Source organism: Lepisma saccharinum, chromosome 17 (genome assembly GCF_977018435.1).
Source record: "Lepisma saccharinum chromosome 17, izLepSacc3.1, whole genome shotgun sequence".
NCBI lineage: Eukaryota > Metazoa > Arthropoda > Insecta > Zygentoma > Lepismatidae > Lepisma > Lepisma saccharinum.
The window spans coordinates 31,665,230-31,689,130 of NC_139245.1; positions in this window are offsets into that span (position 1 = coordinate 31,665,230).

The window sequence follows — 23,901 nt, forward strand, 5'->3', positions numbered from 1 at the left end:
GTTGCCTTGTAATCAAGGGATCCCGGGTTCGATACCCGGTGGAGGCACATATTGCTTCGGATTCCACTTTAAACTGAAGGTCCAGTCCCGATTAGCCTTACTGTACATAAAGTGGACTTAAAAGAACAAATCCATCAATTAAAATTGATAATAATGATAAGAAGAACGAGACACAGACAGTGGTCCCAGCCGCACCACATTTTGGTCAACGTTTAATCTCAGTGGTGTTAAAATGGTGTAGATTACAACCGTATTTTAACACCACTAAGCTTAAACCCTGACCAAAATGTGGTGCGGTCGTCCTTGGACCACCGTCTGTGTCACTTCAACACCATTTTGTTTTACAGTGTATACAGTACAGACAGTGCGACAACTGTCGTCATTCAGGTTACAAGCGAACTTTCGCAGACAACCCGACCCGACAAGAGAGTAATGAGTTGTCAGCCACGGTGGAGATCCACCCCATTTATAATAACTCCTTCTGGCCGTCCTTATCTGAAGAAACGTCACTAGCTTTGCATGCGTAAGTGAGATGACCCTGGTACATTTAATGTATTTACTACCGACCGGCGTCTTTCAGTTCCCCCCTTCCCCTTCCGAACGCTGTCAACTTGACGAATTTCACACTGAGTACCCGTCAGCGGTTGATGAAACGCTAGGCCCACATTTAGATATTCCCGTCTGCGACTACAACGGTCGAGCTGAAGCAAAAACACGAGTCTTTAACGAATGCACGGCGAATGCGTGTTTTAGTGGTGACGAAAAGAACGGCTGGTCTCATTCGTTCAGATCCATAATCTACCTAGACAAAAATTAAAAGACGAGAGTATGTGCGTAAAGGTACACAGTCCGTCCAGTGGGAAAGGTGACTAATGAGAAATGAAAGATAAGACGTTGTGGACTGGTAGTTTGCAATAACGTTTATACCTCGTGAGTCAATACATGCACTGAAGCGGTTGTAGAACTTTGTGAAGCAGTCTTGGCACTCCTGTTTCGCAATTGCCTCCAAAATCGCGGTCGAAGCCTTTTGGATGTCTGGAATGGTGTCGAAACGCCTTCCTTTCAACGCCAATTTCAGTTTTGGAAATAGCCAGAAGTCGCATGGAGCTAAATCTGAAGAATATGGGGGGTGATGGAGCTCCACTATCCCTATTTTGGGCAAAAACTGGCGTATCAACCTGCTCTTGTGCACGGGTGCATTGTCGTGCAATAGAGATCATGAGCCCTGTTCCCGATATTCAGGCCGAACTCTACGAATACTGGCCAATAGACGATGCAAAACACCCACTTAATTCTCAGCGTCCACAGTGTGACCGTCTGGAGTGAATTCCTTGTGGATGATGCCTTTGGAATCGAAGAAAACCGTGAGCAGGGTTTTGATTCGGCTCTTCTACATGCGCACTTTCTTCGGTTTTGGGGAGCCTGGACCCTGGACCATCACGAAATCTTGCATACCACTTAAACACGTTCTTACGGCTCAATACCGTAAACAGTTTGAATCATTTGAATCGTCTCTGTTGCACTTTTATCAATTTGAAACAGAATTTAATGTTGGCACGTTGCTCAGTTTCCGAGCGACGTTCAGCAGGTACTGTCAGTCACAAGATCCGTATGCGTCGACCGTCGACGCTAGTGCTTTGCAACTTTGCCGGAAGAAAGTCGAAATGTGTCCCTACGTAGTACATATACTTCTCCATAGATGACACTGGTGGTTCCGTGGCAAAAAAATCAGTCACCTTTCCTACTGGACGGACTGTGTATTTATGACAACGTAAAGTACAACGTGACAGTACTGATGCATATTATGTATACGTTAAGAGTATAAGAATACACGATTTTACATTGTAATGAACATTAATTGACTTAAATATTTGGAACAAACGAAACTTAACTTTAAATTAATATTGTTAGTGTAACAGGGAACATTTCCATTTTAATAACATTTACACTACAGTGAACAATCTCTTAAACTCTATAAGCTATATCTCCGCCTTAGGTGAATGGTTAGCGCTCTCATCTTTGGTTCGAGCGTTCCATTTCGATCCCCCGTTGGAGCTCCAAAATTTCGGTGTTGTCACAGAACCGGGAGGACAACTGCTCGAAAGCAATTGTGGCAGACTCCTGTCTCGAAATACTGCAAATAGTGGCAGTGGGATTAGATGCTCTGACTGTGCCGACCAATGAAAAGCCGACTAGCAGGTCTGTGCCCTCAAAGAGTTGATGTGCCAAATATTTTAGTTTATAATGTATAACATTTGTATAAGTTCCATATCACCTCTAGTGTTAAGTGAACGTAGGACTGCAAGATATAATACCGAAAGTCAGAAATTATTTAGCGTCACTTTTCTGCCAAGTTTGACTAATTGCGACGATGATGATAAGATGAAATTGATGAATGAACATGAACAAAACATCTATGCTCAGGATCCGGGAACTTCGGTGGCAAGTTCAAAAGTCAACCACTTAACGGCTCAGATAGAATCTCTTCTGTTATATTCGTATATCGTCTATTTGGCTACTTGGATAACACATGAGATTGGGTTTGATTCGTGTATGTAAAGATGTGTAGCTTTTCTATTAGCGTTCATTTTAATGGGGTACTTCATATAAAATGCAAACTTCCTAGGGGTGGGCGTCACAGAAATATCGAGTGTTCCAAGCGCATTCTGAAGAATTCAGAAAGAGGCAATTCGATTCTGCAAGGCAGCGATTTTTCCCAGTGATGAAATCACGCTTCAGGCACGATTAGGCTGGATCATCTGATGGGAAACGGCTTGTATCTTCCGTAAATGGGACCACCGATCCATGGCAACAGACAGACGAAAGCTATGCTCCCTCTCAAAGGGTTCTCAGAAAAGAATGATCCTTCCTTTATGTCGTTTCATAAGGTTTGCTGCCCGTTCGGGGTGACGGAGAGGGGAGGGTTTCCCTCGCAGGGAGAAGGTGGGGATGAGGTGTTATGTGGGTGTGCGGTTCTTTTCTGCACCGACAGATGATGGCGTTTCGAATTTAAAACTACGTGCCGATATGGTCGTTTAATCAGACTGACTAAGCGAGTTGGTTGAACTGGAAGATAAAACGCTTGGATGGGCCCGACGAGGGATTTTGCAGTTTTTCTTACACCAGATATTGAATTTCTCTTGGCGGAAGAAAATAAAAAAAGTAGATTGCAGGAAATTGTGATGAGGTTTCTCTTTTTTCTCCAATCAAACAGAAAATAAGTTGCAGTTGCGTTTGTGTCAATACTCCGGGTTCATGTATGGAATCACTTTGTTTATTTCCATTTTCCTTGTGCGAGACGTTGACTTTACCAGTTCATAAATCTGTTTAATAATTTTAAAACACACTGTAATTTTTTTTCACCTTAAAACAAGTATAATATTGCAACCCGTTTACGTTAATGTATATATTCACCTTAATATTTCTTCAGTTACAAGAGAAGGAAAACAAAACAAATTAAAAGCATAATGAAAAAAAGTCAACTATTGCGCATGGAGATAAATTTTTTCCATTATATGTTTGGCTCATTCGGCCTACAGTAGGTGTCCGTTATTCGCTTTACCTCGGCAAATATTTCCCTACTTTTTACTCTGTTTCACTTTTGTTTTCCACAACTTCCATTACTTCCCTGTCTCTTCAACGGAATAGGATACACTGCATAGGACATCCGAAATATTGTGGTGGTTCACATGAAGAGGGTCGCCGTTTGATTTCAAGTGTAGGTACATGTACTTTTAAGTACAGGGCGGACCAAAAGTCGTAGGACCGTCGAATAAAATAAAAAAAATACGCGACAGGCAGGAATGAAATGTCCCTACACATGTTATAGGCGAGATGGAAAATGTCATAGACCATACCGCGTTTCCGGCGGCCATCTTGAAATCCGCCATCAACTTCAAAATTTCGAATGGGAAGGGGGTGATATGATATATCAAATTAGGCTAGAATTTCACGAGAAATGCAATGGTGAAGGTTTTTTCGACGTATCTTCAACCACTAAAAAGTTATGACTGAATTCCTGTACCAATTTGCTCCTTTTCGAGGTGTTAGAAATTCACATTAAAATGTATTTAGCGCGTCAGTAACGCATCGAGATCAAAGTGACGTACCATTGCATTTCTCGTAAAATTCTAGCCTGATTTGATATATCATATCACCCCCTTCCCATTTGATATTTTGAAGTTTTAACCGATGGCGGATTTAAAGATGGCCGCCGGAAACGCGGTATTGTCTATGACATTTTGCCTCTCGCCTATAAAAGGTGTAGGGACATTTCATTCCTGTCTGTCGTGTATTTTTTATTTTAAAAACTGTCCTAAGACTTTTGGCCCACCCTGTAGTTTGGATTCCACTATAACTAAAGCACATGCAACAATTTACATTATGAACATGAAGATGAGATAGTTCCGAGATACTGAGATGTCGTAAAATGGCGGTTTCTAAGTCTGTGATTACATTTCAATCCTGGGTAAGGCATGGAAGTTTTTATTCCTTATTCCCAGGACACCTCAAACTCCATCCGAGCCGCCATAGTACTTATACAACTCAAATTACTATATTATGCATTATCTGCAATGCAAATACACTATAATGTAATATGACAAATGACTCTAGTACTAACTAGCCCTGTCCATAAAAAATTTGGGACCCCTTACATCTATCTATTCATCGATCCATCGCCGTGATTAACCTGTAGAGGTGGAAAAGTCACGTGAAGTAAATAAATTTCCAATGGTACGTAGAGGCTGTTATTTTGAAGGTTTGCTCATTAGTAGCACAGTGTGTAGTTGTCGAAAGGACGTTCAGTAACAAATATGAGAGTAGAACCTTGCAAGCATAATTGCATGCTCATATTCATCGTTACCATCACCTTCATACACCTTCACCATCACCCTCATGCACCTTCACCTTCACTTTCCCGCACATCCATCCTGATATGCTCTTACACATGTCACATGCCTTCCGAAAGGTGAACATACTCCAAATTTCAGCTGTACGGGAAAAGGTTCGATTTCGTATCTGGGTCAAAATATTAACTAAAGTCCATTTTTTTCCACTACGAAGTGGATGTAAACAAAAGCACGTGTTCCAGAGAAAGCCAGTGCAGCCCTATTGGTGGATTCTGGCAGTAGTCCCTCCGCAGACCTTTTGCACCCTGATAGATAGTCCATTCAATGCCGTCTTGAAACTAGAGTAATACAGCATTGTATGTTGTTCAAAGCTTTTACTAGCCTTATCCTTGCTTATGAATTCAGAATCATTCTTTAGAAAAGCACCTACGGTGACATTCACTCATTCAAATTAACGAAATTCCCGCTACTTGTCCGTCACTCTGTGTTGTGCAGTGTTGCAAATTCGCAATATTAAGTAAAGTCTATAATCTTGAAACACCGGACTAGACAGAATCAGAAAACGTGATTTAGACTGACAGTGACTGACATGGGAATCTCTAGATTACACACGTGTTGATGTATATACCACAAACACGCACACACTACTTTCAACTTCATGCGTTTTATCTAGAATGGTAAAATCAACACATTGCAAAATATTGTAGGGAAACCTTTTAGAAAAGCCAAAGTGCTTGGTGCAAATATAACCAGTGATGCTTAAAATCGTACGGAATGTTACTTTAGCATTTATTAAATGATCCACCTACGCTTCCTTTCCTTTACTTCCCACATAAAACATGCTCAAATTCAGGAACCTGAATTCCCCCAGCTTGTCAAAGAAAAATGCCAGATGCATACACTAGCAACTGCTTCCAAGAAGGAATTTGTAGAGGGCGGGGACACAAGCTTTTGGCGTTACAGATGGGCAAACTGTGCCATTCAGTGTTGCTACCCGACCTTTATAGAAACATCGTTACAATTCGGTAATATTCCAAAGATGTTATCGTATCTAATTGCTATATAGCCAGTTTTGCAACTACAAAGTTTTATTAATCTTCCAACACGGGTGTACGTAATAAGATCTTCACATTTCTTGTATCTAATTCGTAAGGGAAAAAATAACATAGTTGGAGACACTACTTCTCGTGGTCAAGAATCTTCCGAAACACTTGAGGGTATAACACTGTTATACCCTCAAGCACACGTCTATTTATAGCTTTCCTCCCCTCGACCCTGCAAAACCTGCCCTCCTCTTCCTTGCCTTGTGGTGGTTCTCGAGATTTTGCGTAGTGTTTATAGGTTGTAAATATCATTGAATGTTGATGTGGCTTCAACAGCAAGTGTTACAAAACATCTACATTTGAAACTTTGAACAAGTGGCGATACCAAAATTGCGGTGGATCCAGAGTATTGTGTTGAATCGTTAACTTCTGAACAGGTGTCTTAAAAACAAGCATTTATGCGGTCCGCAAGGAAATTCAGCCGAACAAAAACGCGGATGGCACATTTCAGCCGATTTTGGACTTGCTGCCGTTAGCAGGAAAGTGGATGTTTTTTTTTCATGGATATGAGTTTGTCTACGCTGGTTAAATCATTGCATGATTCATTTGGTTTATTTTACTTCGCATTTCTGCCACACTTGGTTAATCGCGAGGATGAGTGATGATATGGTGAAATTGATGAAATAACACTCACAAAGAACATCCATGCCCAGGCCAAGATTCAAACTCGGGACTCCTGGCGTCGTAGCGCACAGTGATAACCACTCCGCTACAACGGACAGCTGTGTGAATTCTTCTTACATGATATATTACCACTGACGAGAACTGACATCGTTGGTAAGTTTTTACCTCTATTTTATTATATTTTCTTCATCTCTCGTATTTACAACAGTGTTCATTTTAAAACTGATATTTGCACATTTTTAAAAGTCATTTAGTCTCGAAACGTTGTGGAAAATACTGACACTGAAGCTAACACGTGCGCTGGGAGGGAGGGGCAAGTGCTGGCGAATAGAAACTGGGCACCGCGCGCATTAATACAAATTTCGGTAACTTATTGGCCACACCTACTTCGTTTTAAAGCTGGAAACAGAATAGACCTAAGAAACAACGTCATGGAGCAATTTATGTTCCCCTCATGCACTGGAGCCTCCAGAGCGGAACAAGAACAGAGGCTCTCTTATTTCTTGTGTCCGCTCCTTCGCCCTCGGACTACGAGTCATTAGCGAGAAATCAATTAGGTTCCCTCGGTGATGCGAAACTAATGAAACATCAGCAGCAGGAGCGCCCCCTAGACATCCTTATAAATTAGGGGCCGCCATTGGCTCAATCCTTTATGCGGAATTAGAGCCCCGAGATTAAACTACGCGAGGGCTGATGTTTTGTCAAATCTAGAGGACATCACATGTCGGAAGTAAAATCACTTTGCTTCGCGCTTGCCCGAAGACTCCCCCCATCTCTTCTCCAATTTGCCAATTTTCAGCTGACGAAAATGCCATCCATTTTTCTTCCTTTCTCTCACTTTCCTGTTCTTCTTTTCTTTTTTCGCAGCAGAATTAAAGAAAGTGAGGCTCGTTTGGAGGCAAGGGGGGGCATCTTGCTGTGACACGACTGATAACAAATGCACACGGGGTCCGATCCTGCTCTGATTGTCCCCTGAGCTTTGTGTTAATTCCTGCTTTCTTTGTTGATATACCCTGCGTTCGCTGTAATCATTGCCGTCATTAAAGGCACGAAGATGACACCCAATATCTAGCTCCTGACGGCAGAACAAAATGAAACAAACAAGCAATAGTGAAATGGGTGCTACACATTGTACGCGTTTTTAAGCAGAGCACTTCGTTTAACCTCGGCACTTATCGATGACGTCATGCTCACGTAACTCCTAAGCGGAACCGCACGAACATTTCTTTTTACTCTGTGGGCAATCAACCAATGTTTTATCTCTAAGTGAACTGCTTCAGTAACTAGAACGAACAGCAAACGAGCAACCAATCGTCTTGCAGAGATTTGCTGAATTCCGAACAATGCCAATGTCCTATGCTTATAAACACGAAAATATATTAGGCATTGCTTTTCTGTATAAGCAGCATGCATCACCACATTTTAAGCACGATGAAAATATCACTTTGTAGAGTAACGTTGTCATGGAATGCACACACTTTTAGTTCCAATGGAAGATTTAAATATTCCGTCTGGCCTCTGCTTCAGTTAAGATAGTTGGAGAGATGTAGGCATCGAAAAGTAAACACAATCGTTCCAAACCTGAAATGTTGGAGTTTGAATTTTGAAATTACGAGAAAATGATTGATACCCCTCATAGACTAATGGCCAACACCGGGACTGTGGATCCTCCACCACCTGATAAAGACTAAATTTATTTCACTCGTATTATTTATGTTAGAATAACTGTGACGACGGAAAGATGGGTGTTGAGTAATAGGAGAAACCATCAATATAATGCTCCAAACTTGAACTCCGGGCGTAGAATGTTTGGAACAGGCTGTGATAACCGTTAACCAATATGGCCAAAGTGAGGATAATGAGGAACATACTCAAATTAAACTTTCAAATATAGATGATTTAATGAAGGTATGCATAAGTACATGACGGAATATTGTGAAGGAATATTCACAGGAAGGAGTTGCAAAAGGAAAGAGTGAAATTCGTGTGGATTGAAAGTATTAGTACTAGAGATGTGAGTGACAAACTAAGTTGAAATAATAAACTTAGCAAAGAAAAAATAATTGAGTGTTGATGAAATAAGACGTCGTAAAAGTAATGCAAGAAAGACGAAGGAACTGGATGGGGCATCCAAATGGAAGGACGAAGAGAGAGAGAGAGGAGGAAAGAGAACTGTTAGAATGGGAGAGAATAACTCAAGATAGGACAAGTCGACATCATTGGAGCCTAGAGTATGTCGACTAGAAGAGTAGTTAAAGAAGATGAAGACAAGACTTTGCAAACTATCTAGGTAAAACACTTCAGTTCAGCAATCACTTAGTTAGTCTCAGTAGTTATTGAACATTCCCATGCGAGGTACACCACCCAACGAGCAGAGGTAGTCAGTCAGATATCTCAATCAGATGGAACAGCCCCTGGCAGAGGATCTGAAAGAACACTATGGGCGAGTGTGCCACGCTTCCTGGCGATGTATTACGTGCGTCTCTCATGCTCCCCTGTGGTGCTTACAAGATCCTCCCAGCTTGAACACAACTTGTGGGATGGCTGTTGCCAACTGCAAGTAAAGTCTCTTTGGTTGGGAAATGTATGTGTTCCAGGCATCACAGCTTTGTGCGTTTCTAACTTATACTTTATACGAACGAGGTCAGAAGTACGTACATGCACTTATATACATAGACAGTGGAGTTGATAAAAGGGTAAAGCTGCCCCCCTGTGCATTGCATTGTCTATGAAGACACTTGTGGGTCTCCAAACTTGATTGATTGATTTTACTTCGCATTTCTGCCACTTTTGGGTAATCGCAAAGACGATGATGAGTGATGATGTGATGAAATTGATGAAGGCCACTCACAAAGAACAACCATGCCTAGGCCGGGGTTCGATCTCGGAACCTCTGGCGTCGGGCTCCGTACATTCTCGATCTCAGTCATACTGCGGATTGATGTGATAAGCACCACAGCCCGATGCCTTAACTTCAAGGTTGTCCAGAAGTAGTCATTCTTTAGAGGATAGGTAAGCACTAGAGCTGCTTCATGCAGGTACTTAGTCGGAAAAAAATTCCTCGTGTGATCACCCATCTCGGGTATCGAATCCGGTCTCTTGAGTCAGACGCCCTACCGGGTGGAGTTGGTGCTCTGAGGAAATCTCCAAAGCTCATAATTATCAAGCAATGTCTTCCTTATTGTTGTATTTATCTATTTTTTGCCTGTTCGCTATCTTTCGGTTAATCGTGACGATGGGAAGAAGAAAGACCACGGGATAAAACACAATCATAATGAAACACTATTGTTCCGGATATAATTCGAACCCAGTTACTTGTGAGACCATCGATGAACTTTGTTGACAATGTCAGGACTCTCATCCTAAAATATACAGAGGGTAACAAATGTGTAATCAATTCTTCCAACACCAATTAGTGTACCTATCGCCGTACGAATCCGGTTTTGTCGTATCTCCACTTTTCGTTGGAATTGAGTTGATGACGTTATCGTGTTCCGTAGATGTTAATGGTGTGTATCATCAACATTAATAAAACGTTTGCACAAATCTTGTAGTGTATTCAAAATCCACATACGTCACACTTCAATCAGCTCTTCTGCGAAGTTAGTGCAGATGAACATACGACAACATAGTATTCAGCCGACGCATTGTCAACAATATGATTCCATGGTCTTCGCTCTCAAAAGACAAATACATTGGCCAACCGGTCCGTTGGTACCACTACGTCATCTTTTTGGGTGGTAAGTTCTTTGCTTTTCTTGCAGGAGGTAAAAGGTCCGTAAAAAACAGCAACATCAGCAAAGCGGATTGTGGGTTCACCTGGCCCCCTGCGGGCATCAGCTAGACAATAACTTCTTCCGCTCTGCGGGAAGTTGTCCAGTAAACGCAAGGTTATTACAAGAACCCTCGGCCTTTGGAAGACCTCTGTATTTGTTTCTCAACCAACATGGGGAGGTAGTGAAATATCGTGCGTACGTGCAAATTTCGCACCAGGTTTTTCGACACTCAATGTCTTGTCCAATCTGCACTTGACGTCTGTGTTGGTTTCGACAATGATGGAAGACGCGAGGTTCGTTCCGTATCATTGTCCGATTCCTTACAATGTCGATGACGCATCCTACCTCGAGTTGTGCATCGTGCTTGCTTGAGTACTATTCTTTGTTCGTTGTAAGAACTAAGTCAGTGTAAGGAAATACACATGGCTTGTGAGAAATCTTATTGTCTAGTCAAACACCAAAACGTCAACTCATTTTCATGAGTGCAGCCCAGTACATAATACTAAGAGACCATGGCCCAGTAACTGCAATTTTGCAGGCCGACGAGGCTCTAGTACCTGGATGGGGTCGTGTTGTCGTGTTGTCCTGATGTGTGCTGAGTGCCCCTTTATAGCCTCAGCTTTTAAATATTTTAGTCCTCTGAGATAGTATAGTTTTGGATCTTGTTAAGTAATGAACGAATGAATTGGTTTTAGAAATTGAATAAGAAAGTTTTCAACATATATATTTTATATTCTTGTTAGGAACCTGTCCTCAGTTTTGTTTTAGATAAAGGGGCTTATCCAAGTACTGCGTGAAGGGCAAAGAAATAGCCTATGTGCTGATGTGTCTATAATTTAGAAATCAATCAATCTGTACAGGAATCATGGCCATATCACTCAACGTAGCTGCTATGTTGATGCTGTGGAGTCTTATACCTAGTATGCGCTGTCAAATAACACCAGAACCAACGCAAGGAGAGAAACTATTTTTCAGAAGTCATACTAACTTCGTTCTTACTGTGAATGGGGAATAGGAATGTATTGATGAGATTATCACGTAGTGAGAAAGCAACAATATAATATTTATTGATCCAGTGCAATATGATATACTGACTTCCCGAATCAAATGCAGATGGCTGATAAATAACTTGAATCTTTCAACATGAACTGCGAATTATAGAGTTCTAATGCAAGGCACTTTGGATCTTAATCGCGAGTTGGACTCAGTTCCATGAAACAGAATTCTTTCAACCTCTACAGTTATTCCTTTGTTGCTTTTCTGTTCTGCTTTGTTCTTGGTTTCCCTTCACATTTAGATGTTCACAACTTTCAGTCGTGAATACCTTAGTTTGTTATTAAGGGTCTTTCAATTTTTTAAAAAATAATTATAGAGAATGGTTTTGTATCTACAAAACTTGACTGGGAAAATATATTATATATCCCTGATTTGATATGTGTATATGGATAAAAACAAATATACCCACAGCAAGACTCTGACCATCACATTCCTTGAGTATAACAATCTAGACTCTAGATGGTTAAATTATCTCTGAAATCAGTAAGTACTGATTTCGTTCTTAAAAACATCTTAAATATGGCTAATAAATACTTCAAAAAATACCCTGGAATAATAACTTGCGATGCATCGTGCGAAACACGGTTGGAAAACTGATTCCCCATTTAAACAACGGAATATTTTAAGAGTCACCAAAAAATTCTCAGCTTAAAAAGGAAGCCAAGAACAGGAAAAAAGTTGCAAAAGGAAGGCTTCCTAACTTAAAAATTCTTTACCAAACAAGTTTAATTAATTATCTTTAGAATTCAAAGAGAGGGGAAAAAAAGAAAAGCACAAAGGGAAAAAAAGCGAAATGGAAAAAAAGAGGGGGAAAAATTTCAAACTAAAAGCGAGTGACGTGAATTTGAAAAGAGTAGTGCGAGAGGAAAATGAAAAAAAGAAGAAAAGTACTCAGGAAATTTTAAAATTAAAACTAGGAGTTCTCTCGTTTAATTGGAGCAGGAACAAAAGTTCCGAGAAAATATACAGGCTACTTGATTTGGAAATTGGAAATGCGGGAGATACACTATGCTGAATACTTTCTTCTTTTTTTGTGATTTGTGAGACATCGAAACAGAAAAAAAGAAGTGATTAATTCTTCAATTTCCCTTCATTTAATGTTTATTTTTGCTTTATGGCTGTGTTCACATTTCGAAATATGAGTAAAACAATGTAGACATACATGTATGAAAATGAAAAAAGTAGTTGCTTTTACAAATGCGTTATTCGATCCGGTATGTGTACTTTGTGAAACACGAGTCATTTGTTTCACTATGGCATGAATTTCACTCATCGTGTATTATATTTCATGAATTGATTCTCTCACACCTCACATTTTAAGCATTTTCATTATACCCAAATTTGCATTAAGTGAAGGCAAATGTTCGCAGACCAGATGAATCAGTAGGGGCGCAATGAAGAGTCAAAACTTCCACCACCCTGATTTTTTCCTGAAGAAAGTAGGTAAAACCAGCCCTACGCATTGCAACATCCAATGAAGGCATGTTGGGGAGAAGGGGGGGAATAAGGATTGACCCTTTCTAAAGACATCCAAATGTCAAGTTCACTTCCACGTAGTACAACTTCGACTCCGTTTTGCAGACTAACGAGGCTCTGGCGCCTGGATCTGCAGTCTAATCCTCTGTAGGAATTGTGTTCTGACGTCCATATATAGAATGTGTTTGTTATTGTCCCTCCATCCATCTTATCGTATTGCCATTTCTGCCCATAATCGCGATTAGCAGAGGTGGCAGAAAAGCGACGTAAAATGACCTAATTCATACATTGTTCATCCATCCAAGAGAAATGGTGTGACCGCACACATTCACTAGTCAATTGTTCGAGATTTTGTGATTAGCACCACGCTCCGGACGCCTTTACACCTTAAGCTCTTTTTTTAAGGGTGGGTGAACCCCAAAAGGACTTCATGAAATATTCCCATCAGAGAGAAGAAAAATAGGTCAATGTAATTCAGATATATTTTTTTTTCAAAATGTTTATCCAGCAGTTGACTCCACCCCCCCTTTTATGCTTATGTCGCGAAGAGAAAACCTGAGGTGTTTAGCTACAAGCAAAACGTTTCGGCGCCCGCCTTCAACACCTAAAGATATTAATGGAATATCAACAGACGAATCTCAACAATGAAACCAGATGTCCCTGTTGATATGCAAAATATTGTTGAGAATGATTGACGATCGCCAGCTTTCAAGTGCGAACTCATAGTGTTACAAAGTCTGCGAGATGAATGCAAACATTTCAACACGGATAAAATTTCCGGTGAAAGAAAGTCTGAGACAGGGCAGAGGTCTATGCTAAGTTATCATGCATGAACGTCGTTTGGAAGGATCTAAAAGAGCTAAGAGAAAGAATCCGGAGATTTATCAACTAACCCCAATAGATGGCAGTTGAATCGCTTCAAAGGAAACGATGCTAATCCGGCAATAACCTGTCCGGGACACGTCCGGAGAGCATGCTTGTCCGGAAGAAAGGTATAAGGTCCTAATATCCGATACGTGAACGCGTATTAGCGCATATGATTAAGTGTAAAGATAGAAAAAGATGGCTGAACGAGAGACGGATGCAAAAAAAACAGAAGGGGTTGGTACAGCTGGGCATGACTCGACCATCGTCATATGAAGACTCTGGAGCAGAGTCATGTGTGTGTGTGTGTGTGTGTTTGCGTCCGTATTTTGCCCGGCGTGATGTATGAAACGACAGCGAATGGCACTAACTGCTCCTGTGTCACGATTAGTCCCTTGGTAGGAGTTTGAAAGACGATGGCGTGATGTCTTCAGGTGACCCCCACACAGGAGGAGGTGGTCTTTCGGATTTACGATGAAAGGTAACGAAAGAGCACTTGCTCGCATGTGTCCGCGCATAACTTCCACTTCTCTCTTTTTCTTTTGTCCATCTCGTTTTTACATCTACTCTCTTTTTTTCAAGACGCAGGAGGTAAGATCGACAACATATAGTCTTTCCTTTCTTATCTTCACACTCCTGCTATGCCGGATCTCGTAAATCCAATTAGCAGCCTCTGGATGAAACTCGAACTTGCTGGAAGCAGGAAGGTTTATTTCACAGTATTTCCCATATATTAATCCAATTTTGTTCATTGAAAGCAACGAGTTACTGCAGCAGATTCAAGCTTGATGTAAATCTAGAGGAAAGTTCCATGACTTCTTTCAGAGTGTTTTCTACACGTACAACAGCATGCAGAAAGGATTGATCTTCGTCTAGCCTGTGTAAACTTTGGTCACGGATATCACGAGAACCAGTCGAGCACTGAGAAAGATATGTATCTAAAAAAAATGTTGTTTGAAATTTGAATTCGCTGTGCCATCTTCGTGGAAATTTATTAAATGATATTACCCTTTTGATGGAACACTCATGCCCAGACCGGGATTTGAACCAAGGAGCACGGTTTGCCAACCACTCCGCCAAGCAGGCTGGCTTAATAAATATATTATAACATGAAATTTCGATCTTATCACAGATACATTTCAGAATTTAGCCCGGTTTGTGTGTTAAGATTCGTTGACATAAATGCACGAAAAGACTTGCACAGTAAAAATCAACACATATCAAGTATATCGTATTTTTAACTGTCCCTTTTAAATTATTGGGGAGGAGGGGTGGTCTTCATCTCTCACCCCCACTTCGCACACGTTGGTATTTTGGCACACGTGTACCGTCCATCTTAAAATATCCTGCATCACTCTGCCAGTGGCGTATTTCAAGATGATATTGGGCCTCAGCCCCTAAAAAATATTTTCGCTCCGAACAAATAATTAAAACAATTGCCACTTTTTAACTACAGTTAAAAGGAATTTCCTAAAATTAGGCTTCCATATTTAACAATGCTCTGTTAACATATATTTAATGGTTAAACTGTACAATAATTCAACAGATCCAACTTTACTTCTCGGCTGCGTAAGAAGAGGTAAAAATGACCCAATCCTTGTATGGAAATATGCACAAGGAAAAAGAGAGACTCACATTGCTGCTAGAAAGCCAATGAAACCAGAAGTAAATTTCTGAACGCAACTTCCCAAGAACCAGCAGGTCGCCATTTTTCTGGCTTCTTCATCGATTCATAACTCCGCTCTTCCACTGGTGGCTGTCATATGAACCTCCCCCTGCTTCCATATCTGAGAAATCGCTCCCTCTCCCCGGTTACCACGTGACAACCCAGAACAGCAATAACATTCCCTGGTTCTGGGGACGCCGTGCGCAGGTTTAATATCATCCGAGACGCCCACTTAATGCACACGCAAACTCACACGGCGACTGCCCCTGCCTGTATATGAGCATGAAAGAGAAGCGATTTGACCCTCACAATGTTGACGCGCGGAACTAATTATAGACAACTTTGGCAGAGTGTTAGGGGGATGAAGGGGGTATGGGGATGTTGCAGGGACGTTATGAAAGAAAAAAAAAGGAAAAATCAGCTTCCGACAATCAAGGTTGCCAACTGTGGATTGGGGGAGATTTCGAACTATATCCGCTCCGAAGTAGATTTATAGAGGTTGGTGGTGATTATGTTGACTAGTAAACCTACCCACGCATAGGAGGAATCAAGTTTTCGAAGAGTTATTTATTTATTTATTTATTTATTTATTCGTTTATTTATTTTCTCAGAGTTTCAGATACAGTCTTATTTGGTTACACTGAAACAACATAAAGTAGAAACAAAAGATAAAAACAATAACAAGATGAGATAGATTACATGTTCTTGGTCAGTAATGTACAACAATTACTTTCTGGAAGGAAAGTAGCTATCTACATCCAGGGGAAGTTTTTGTAGATTTCTGGCAGCCTGTTAAACAAGAAGCGTTGTAGAAGGGATAGCCTAGTTGGGTTGTGGAAGAGTTGCAGGTTGCGCGTTTGCTTTTGGGGTACGCTAAGTGTAAATTCACTGATTAGGAGATCAGTTCTGATTTTGCCATTTATTATCTTGTATAAAAATTTCATGTCAACTAGATCACGACGAAAGGATGAAGAGTGAATATTCAGAGCAGCCATGGTGTCTGATTTGGATACGTGTCGAAAGAAGATATTCTATGACGAACAATGGCAAGAAAGAAACTGAGAACAGAATCTATTCTGATAAGCTTGGTTTTTGAGGCCATTGCCCAAATTAAAATTAATTCCAAATTAGGGATCTTGGCAACGATTTCAGGAATATTTAGTGTCGCTTTGCTGCCACTTTTAGCTAATCGCGACGATGAAGATGATATGATGAAATTGATGAAGAAACACTCACAAAGAACACTCAGGTCCTGATTCGAACTCGTGACTCCTGACGTCTTAGCGCTCTGTGTTAACCACTCCGCCACGGAGGTCAGAATTGGATAATCGGGTAACGAAATCAGGTAAAGTTACTCAGGATTCGGATTTTGGTAACGAATTCAGGTTTCAAGATGCGAGATCCACTGGACGATAGCGAGACCCTTCGTAACGGCCGCGTTGACGCTATCAACTTTGTTTCTTTCGCCACTGAAATTTGCATGCTCAGGCAGATTGAGTTTATACGTCAACTTTATGCACGGATACGCTAATCGGGACTGGACCTACAGTTTAAAGTTGGGTCTCAAGCACTGTGCCATGTATCTCTACCGGGTATCGAACCCTGGACCCCTTGATTACCCCACATAAGTCGAAATTTTCTGCTGAGTGCATAATTAGCTCTGAACATTATAGGCCTGAGAATGAATGAGACAGAGAGAAAGAGTATCTATTATCCTGGATTCAAACCGAGGAGTCCCTCAGGGTAGTGTACTTTGAACTCGGGGGCGGATTTAGATGCACTAAAAAAGGACATTTAAAACATGCACTATACATTTCAAGAACGTGTCACTTGCAAACTGTACTTTCACCTAAAAGGCTAAACATAATTACTTTCGTATAAAATGTGGTTGGACTTTTTATCTCACGCTCTTTTTCCTTCATTTTTCTCCCTTCTCCTCTCCTCTTTCTCTCTTGGCCTTTCCACTCTTTCTAACACCTTCTTCCATTCTTTGTTTAACTTCAGTCCCCCATTCCAGTTCATTATGTCTTCTTCACCTTTCTTCTCTATTTCCTTGGCTTCCTTCCATTTTCTCACTAGCATTCTCTTCTCCCTTCCTATCTGCTTAGCCTCATCCCACTCTATGTCATGTCCTGACATAGGGGCAACTTACAGGAAGGGAGGGAGAAGCATCTTAGGAATAGCGAAGAATGCAAGCAAGAAAAAGGAGAACAGTGAAGAGGAAGAGGAAGGGATTATCTACGAAGTGAAATGTAAAGAATGTCAGAGTGTGTACATAGGAGAAACGAAAAAAAGGCTGAAAGACAGGTTGAAACACATAGGGATGATGTACGATTTAAGAGAGAGAGAAATGAAATATTTAAACACACGAGAGAAACAGGACATGACATAGAGTGGGATGAGGCTAAGCAGATAGGAAGGGAGAAGAGAATGCTAGTGAGAAAATGGAAGGAAGCCAAGGAAATAGAGAAGAAAGGTGAAGAAGACACAATGAACTAGAATGGGGGACTTAAGTTAAACAAAGAATGGAAGAAGGTGTTAGAAAGAGTGGAAAGGACAAGAGAGAAAGAGGAGAGGAGAAGGGAGAAAAATGAAGGAAAAAGAGCGTGAGATAAAAAGTCCAACCACATTCTATATGAACGTAATTATGTTTAGCCTTTTAGGTGAAAGTACAGTTGGCAAGTGAAAGCCACCTGCTAGAAAGTTCTTAACAACTTTCTAATAGAATGGAGGGAGTAATGTTTGTGTATATATAATGCCCTTTTTGTGTATCTTGTTACTTTTGTACTTGATACAGAGTCTGATGAAGACCTTGCTAGAAGGTTGAAACGTTACGTTTAGTTTATGTTTTAAATAAAATAAATTACTGCCTTGGTCAGCATATTAATTTTTTCATGTTTATGAATTGTGCACAGGGTTTTATAAGTTTGTCATTTAAATCATGAACTGTCCATAACGACAGACACAGAGACGGCTACAGTAGTGTCTCACCAGCAGGGTGCGAAATCATGGGGGGGACAGGGGGGATTTCCCCCCACCAACAATCTTAACCTAAAAAATCCCCCCACCAAAAATTTCCCGGGGAGGGAGAGTTTTTCTTGTAACAACAAAATATAAGCAATTAATACTTCTTATGTACTTTACTAAGGATAATATCGAAAACACACAAAATAGTGAGTCCAGAATGCTTTCTCTCTTTTTCAAGAGATTATTACCCTGTCTACACCAATAACAATATGCGTGCAATAGAAGAAGAATGCAAGTCAAACATAATTATAAATTATAATAGTTTTGTATTAATACAAAAGAAAAAGATTGAACATAACAAAACTATTTCGTAATTTATTGACATCTTTAACCTGTTAGTAAAGGAATTAATTTGCTACTTTACACATATCTGATATATATAAAAGCAACTAATTAATTACTTTATGTGTATTTAATAATAATGTTTTTAAAAATATTTAGTAATTAATTGACTTTTATATTTTAGTCATTATAAATATCCATATCATAGAGGTGTGTGTGTGTTTATATATATATATATATATATATATATATATATATATATATATATATATATATATATATACACACACACACGTATATGGGGGTGTAGATTAAGATGATCTCCCCCCCCCCACCAGTCTTCAATGATTTCGCATCCTAATCACCAGCAAGACATTCATACACGTAGGCGCCCCTCACAAATGATTCCTCCTTTCAAATTGTTCTCCTGCGCACATCAATAAAACAACACAGAATCTTCTCCACTACCCCCTCCCCCCTCAGGGGGCAACCTCAGTCGACCCCCTGACCTGGGCATGACACGACAGCTTTGCAACCGACTTCATTAGATTAGCACACCACCTTATCTGGCCCCAGCGACCCCATAATTGCAATATTGTTAATTCCATCAGCCGAAGCAAAGGGAAATTATTGGGCGCACACGCCTTACTCGATTAGTTTTGCAGCTCTTCTCCGCTGGAGGTCTCCGCCTGTCTCCCCGGGGGCTATAATTGCTTGCTAGGGGGAGAGCGAAAGTTTTTGTTGCGTTCAAGAAGAAGGGGAAAAAATGGTACAGTGTTGACGTTCGGGATATTGGCGTGAAATATTTAATGAAACTAAAAGCTGTCATTCGTTCCGAGTTGCTGTTTTGGGTGTTTCAAAAAATTCTATTTCTGAAGGGGGAGGACCATGCCTACGGGCAGTCAATTTACTTACAGATGTTCTGTACAGAATTGTGATTGAGATGAGGGTCCATTATCACTGTGACAACTGAGAGAGTGTCTGCGATTTCCATTAATTCAATTGGACCTAAAAGAACTGAAAAAACCTCTTTCCGCCATTCTACTGTCACGTTGGCTAGCTTATGTCATAGTCTGAGTTTCCGCAGTGATCAGAACGCTACATATTAAAAGTAGCTTCGCTACAGCTACAGCTACTCTTCCAAAATGTAGCTTCGCTACAGCTACAGCTACATTTAGCAAAAAGTAGCTCGCTACGCTACTCCTGTTTGCTACTCGCTACTTCGCTACTTTTTGCGCTACTTCTGCATAAAAAAAATAAAAACAACCATATGGGTATTAAAAAGTCTCCTACTACTGGTAAATAGATTCTGTTATTTATTATCATGATCCCAGTCATTCAATAATTTTGATAGCAGTGTTACTTCAGTTACTTACTTTTACTATAGTTTTTGAGAATACCATACCAATGCAAGTGGCATATCAATTCAAAAATGAATATTGCAATTAGGGTGTTACCCAAATTAATGATTACAACTATACACAAATCAAATTTGGTAGGATTACGTATTTATGTTCACATCAACATATTTTTCTTGAGAATAAATATTTATTTTTTTATAGACTGATATGAAGACAGCATTTTGAATCAAAAGTACCTGAAGCCTTTTGACTACAAAAGGGCCCCAGGTTTGATTCCACTGGTCAACAGCCAAAATGCGACATGAGTGATATATACAATTTCTAGTCCATATTGGTCCCCTAAATGCGAAACTGTCGTTAAAAATCGTAATTGACTAATTATAATTGAGTTACAGGGCATTGTTGATTTGAAGAATTTCCTATTATATGGTATTGCATAGCTGTTAAATGTTGAGTTTTTCTTATCTTATCTTTGTTTATTTGTTGTAAGGAAAGGGGGAAATGTTCAAGACCAGCCACAAAATATCTTTATTCATTGTTTTGCGAGGTGTCCATTTGTGCAGACATGATTGTGGCTTAATAAAACTAGGTTGTGTGTGTGCATTTATCGAAGATCGTGTTTGCGTATTAAGTGGTTCGTTCATGGCAAGGTTGGCATTTAATTATGTTTCTGAGTGATTTGGTAAAAAATGCCACGTAAATGCATTAACAATGCTAACAATTTTTGTTATGTTTGTGGTCAAATTGTGTTTTCTGGACAGCGGAGAATTATTACCCCTGCTGTAAGAACAGCCTACAATTTGTATTTCGGTAAATACTGCAAATTCGGAGATGAAGATAAGACTTGGGCTCCACATTTCTGTTGTAAGACCTGCTACACGAATCTGCTGGACTGGTTGAATCACAGAAGACCATCGATGCCATTTGCTATTTCCATGATTTGGTTGGAGCCCACTAATCATACAGACGATTGTTTTTTTTGTATGGTCCCACCAATACAACGTATGTCCAATACTAAAAAGAAGACAATTGTATTTCCAAATATTCGTTCTGCTACTCGTCCTGTGGCACATAGTAATGAACTACCTGTTCCAACACCCCCTGAATCCTATTCCGTAGACTCACGAACCGTACGTTCCACAACCTTCCACATCTACAGATCCAGACTTTGCAGGTGATGTTAAACTTACAGAACAGCACAAGGTTAGCCAGAGTGAAATGAATGATTTAGTGAGAGATCTTGAACTTTCAAAAGCCAAGGCAGAGCTATTAGCCTCCAGACTTCAACAATGGGATTTTCTGGCTAGTAATGTGAAGGTGTCATTTTATCGTGACAGTCAGAAAAAGTTGGAAGAATACTTTTCTACCGAAGGAGATCTGATATACTGCAGTGATATTAATGGTTTATCGGGAGCTATGGGCATTAAGCACATCTGTGAGGAGTGGCGGTTGTTCATAGATGCATCGGTATTAAGTCTAAAAGCTGTACTGCTTCATAACAGCAATCAATTGCCGTCAATCCCTATTGGTTACTCTGTGCAAAAGAAAGAATCGTATGATAGCCTAAAATTCCTCCTTCAATCAATTAAATACAACAACTACAAATGGAAAATATGTGCAGATTTGAAAGTCATTGCTACTTTAACTGGACTCCAACAAGGCTATACCAAATATTGCTGTTTCCTCTGCGAATGGAATAGCAGAGACAGAGCTTCTCATTTCATTAAAAAGGATTGGCCATTACGTCAAAGTATGGAAACTGGAAATATGAATGTACAAAATGAACCTCCCGTTGAATCTGAAAATATTATACTTCCTGCACTTCATATAAAGCTTGGACTGATCAAGAACTTTGTCAAAAGGTTGGATCGAAACTCTTTGGCATTCAAATATCTACTTAACAAATTTCCAAAAATCAGTGAACAGAAGATCAAGGAAGGAATTTTTGTGGGCCCTCAAATTCGTCAACTTCACCAGGACGAGATCTTCGAACACCTGCTAAGTGATGTTGAGAAAGGTGCATGGAGTTCTTTCAGAGAAGTCTCAAACAATTTCTTGGGAAACAAACGTGCTGAAGACTATGAAAAACTTGTAAATAATTTGGTTTCATCCTATCAAAAAATGGGTTGCAATATGTCCCTTAAATTACATTTTCTACTCTCATCTCAATTTCTTCCCGAAAAGTTGTGGGGAGGTAAGTGATGAACACGGTGAGCGTTTCCACCAACAAATATCTATAATGGAGAAAAGATACCAAGGGAAATGGAGTACAGGAAAGCTTGCCGACTATTGCTGGACAGTAACCAGGGATGATCCTGAACTTCACTACAAGAGGGAAGCAAAGAGGAAGCGGATTTAAACCCACGTAAGTAGTAAAGAACAAACCATACAGTAGCATAGTAGAAAATATTTATTTTGTGATTAATGTAAAAACTTTGATTCATGAATTTACTTGGAAAAGGCAAATGGAAATATACCCATGTTTTGTACTGTTCGTATAATACAGTTAAAGCGCAAAAGTCACATGCACACCAAGCATACGTCATTCCACTACGTTACAACATTGGGAAACACGACTTTTCGACAATACCTCGTATAATTCTTAAACCGGAAGTCGAGTGGCATTTTCATTGTCAGTTTCGTGTTCTGCATCATGGATTGATAAAGAAAAGTGCATTTTCATCCATGTCGCAAAAAAAAAGTTAAAATTTGTTGACCAGTGTTCCCAGCGGAGGCACATAGTGGTTCGGATCCAGACTCGATCAGCTTATCTATGCATAAAATAGACTAAAAAAAAAAAAACCAACTAGGAAAGACGCCAAGTTGGGAGGATGGGATCCTCCTGCTCCTCCATTCCCCACACTGCTCATCATTCTTCCTCGTTCTCACAATTAGCCGAAAGTGGCAGAAAGCGACTATAGATAAGAAAATATTTAAATAAACCATTCATCCTCATTGTCATGATTGAGAGTAGTGGAAGAATATATGAGGAGGTAAACAGAAGAGGACAAATGGGTGGTGGACTATATCAAAGCGTTCGAAGATTAATATGGAACAGGGACGTACCTATGAAACACATACTATGTGCCAATAATTACGTAAGGAGCAGAGACTTGGACAATGACAGAGAGAGACAAAAGAAAAATGCAGGCAGTGGAGATAAAATTTTTAAGGAGTATATTGGGGAAGACTAGAAAGGATAGACTAAGGAATGAGGAGACCCTCAGACAGTGGGTGTAGTGAAGCTTCAGGACAGAATAGATAAGGCACAGATGAGATGGTTCGGACACATGAAGAGGATGGATGCAGAAAGACTACCAGTAAGAGCTTAGAATGCACAAAGAGTGGGAATAAGGTCAAGGGGGAGACCAAGATGTCGGTGGAAAGAGCAGAGAGTGGAGAGTGTTAGGAGAAGAGGACAAGATTGGAACACCTGGAAAGAGAGGAGTGGTGGAAGACCAGGAAAAAATGAAGAGGCTTGACTTGTATGCTGACCCAGTCAGAGGCAGGAAACGGCAAGGGATGATGATGATGATGTCATGATTAGCAAAAGTTACAGAAAAGTGACACAAAAGTAGGAGAAATACATAAATTTGAAAACTATATATACGTATTAACTAAAAAAAATTGTCGTTTCTGTAGGAAAGTCAATAACTCGTAGACCTACATATTTTTTGCAATATGATAAAATTATTGAGGAAACTGTCGTGTAAACCTGACTCTTCTAAACTTATTGTATTTTTAAAATTTGTGAACAAATACTATCGCGAAAATAATTGTAATTCCAGAAACTCTATCATTCTCGTAACAATAATT